Below are 3,033 nucleotides of genomic sequence, written 5' to 3'. Positions count from 1 at the left end.
CAGAAAACTGCCTTCCCTGGGAAAAACACAGGGAAACAAGGAGGCAATTCTTATTTTCTTGGGACTGAGCCCACCACCAAAAGTCTATTTCCAGAATGGCTTAAAAAATCTTCCAGTTGCTGCAAGAGGAATGACAGAGGAGACAGATTGAACCAACCTTTAAGGAAAGAACCGTGCACGTACAAGAGGTCAGTGGGAATTTGCAGAGATTAACAACTAAAGCCATCTGCACTCTGAAAAAAATTCAAACCCATACCATATATTGTGTGTGAAATCCATGCAATAACACCAAAATCCCTGGGGGTCCTATTAGTCAAACCACAAGATAGCCATGAGAAAACAGTTGAAATGAAAATTATTAGCAGCTTGCCCTCTTTAGCGGTCATGTTCAGGTCCACCATACAGTCTTTGAGGATAGTTTTTGAAAGAAAAATATGAGGTAATTCTCTGTTAAGCTCTTTTGGCATTGATAACAACTTCCTCTGAACCCAGTCAGATTTTTATATCACCTCTCAGCTGCCCAGTTCCATACTTAAACATACACATCCCAACCTAACTGAGACAATATTGATGTAAAGCAATAAATATTTATTTTTAAGATACTGTTATGGCATCCATATATTATGTATATTGTTAGAGGGAAATTTCTTTAGCTTAACTTTTAACTAGATCAGAGAAAATCTGAGCTAATAAAAGCTGGAGTGAATTCTGCTGCTAGTGAATATCCAAAAGTCAGATACTAGGAAATAAGAAATCTCCCAGCATTCTTTTTGCAGCTGTGAAAAATACTCTTTCTCTATATATATATAAAACTATAATGCCAAATTGGCTGCTGTTACTGCCTGGGGTTAGGAAATTCCCAGTCTTGTTTCCTTCCCACTGCTAGACTGGGATAACACAGAAGTCTCTGACAAGTGTGCCCTCAAGGATTTCTTTCCACCAACTCCTTCCTCCTTTGGGTTTTCCCATCATAAAAGAACAGTGCACCTGGTTATTTTCCTCCTTGGAGCCTTTTCAGACAATACTTTGGGGTACCTAAGGAGATAGGCTGCTGGTAAGGACATCTGAAGGGTCTACCACTGAGAACTGGCATGCTGGGAAGCGTCTGCTTACCAGCCCTCACTGGAAAACCTTTGGGTTGTGGTCTGGGTTCGTGAGAGTTGCGGGCTTCTTTCTCACTTTTACCAGGACATTTCAAAGGTAGATGTCTAGAATTAAAGTCCAAGGTGAGCCAAGCCATGCATAAATTTAAAGAATTAGATGAAGAAGAGGCTGCTTTAATGAATGGAGCAAGAGAGATGATTCTGATTGTTTAGTGTTGTTTGTGTAGAAAACACTCAAATTTGCACTTTATGCTGAAGATCTTTTTTTTTACCTCCTTCCATCTCTCACTTTAGGCATGTGAATAACTCTTTGTAATACGTTTTTGAAAATATACAAAATCTAAATATATATGTATATATGCCCATACTTTGAGGACTCACCAGCTCCTCCAGCTTCTGAACGAAATAAAAACAGGCCTCAATAATTCTGACAACTGACACCTGAAGCCCCTCTCTCTGAAGGCCCTTTTTTGCAAAGAAGTGTTGCATGCATTACACTAAATCAAGTCCAAACCTTTCTATGAGGGAAAAACACCAATATGCACAAAAAACTGGACATGTTTTGTTTGTTTGGAACCTGCCACCTCAAGAGACCTTAGTTAGATTGAATTTAGCTTTTTACTCCAACCACTGTCAAACAAAACAATTAAACAAAAACTCCAGGAATTAAGTTTTCTGTATCAAACCAAATAGCTGTCTACAAGTATGAAGGGGTAACCAGGACCGTGATTCAGGCATACCACAATGCCACTGTGTGACAGGCCTCTGTTTTCAGCAAGATTGCCTCTATAAAATTTTTTACTGGAAATTCCTGCCAGGTCAGCTTTGCAAGAATATCTTTGGGCTCTTAATATATATCTTTATGCAGAAGTAGATAATGGGGTGAATGAAACAGACATCAGTTATTTCATTGCAAAGAAGAGTGCAGCCACTGCTGCTACAGAACAAAAAAATGTCTGAGACTAGGATGGTGAATAGCCCTCTGGAAGCGCTCTTTGCTCCAGGCTGCACACAAAGAAAGCCCAAAGTATTGACTGAGACAACCTACCATTAGACATCCACTGCTGGTGAGCAGAGGCCCTTCTTTCATGGTCAGAAATATTCTTTTCAATGTTTCTAGAACTATTTTTATGATGCACATTTATTATTGGACCTTTTATAGGCATCTGATGCAAAGTCACATAAAGACAAATCAGTTTACTTGCTTTTGTAACAAATGGGTTTTAGTTGACTCTGCTATTAACCTTTTTATTTCAAAATTAGTGTTCAGATGCAAGACTTTCACCAAACCTGTTAAATTGGCTGTTGGAGGCCAATTACTGAGTTTACGAAGAGATCAGTCTGCAGAAACAGACTATTCCTGAGATACTGAATAAGCAGTGCACTTTCAGGAACACTGGGTAAAGATAAACAAGGCTGAGAGCAAGAAAAAGTCTGAGCAGGTTTTTCCCTGCTGAAAAGTAGCTGCTAAAGAGAGTGTGGAAAGGAAAAAAAGTAGAATAAAAGCATAATAAAAGGGATTTTGTGAATTCCTCTTTTGTAACTTAATGATAAAGTGGATAAGATATATAAATCAATTATCACAGAAAAATTAAAGCATCAACTAAAATGAATCAGACACTGACAATTTGGAAAACCAATTAAATGAAGGAACATTTGCCTTTGGCTGGCTGGAAAAGGATTTGTGTCAAATATTTATTAAAGCACAGGCTCAGCATCCTGCCCTAGTTGAATGGAACTGAGCATCCCCTCATGCCCTGCACTTGCAGAGAGAAATGTATCCCTGAGGAGCCTTGCAGATAAAGGCCAAACCAAATTCTGCCAGAGACTTGACCATCTTCACCTAGTGCTAATGGAGAGGTGTGGGTTGCATATACTTCTCCCTGTAATCCACAGGTTTTGGTGACAGTCCAGCCACCAAAGTGTTAAT

This window comes from Pelecanus crispus, chromosome 3 (assembly GCF_030463565.1).
Source record: "Pelecanus crispus isolate bPelCri1 chromosome 3, bPelCri1.pri, whole genome shotgun sequence".
NCBI classification, from domain to species: Eukaryota; Metazoa; Chordata; class Aves; order Pelecaniformes; family Pelecanidae; genus Pelecanus; species Pelecanus crispus.
This window is presented reverse-complemented; position numbering follows the sequence as displayed.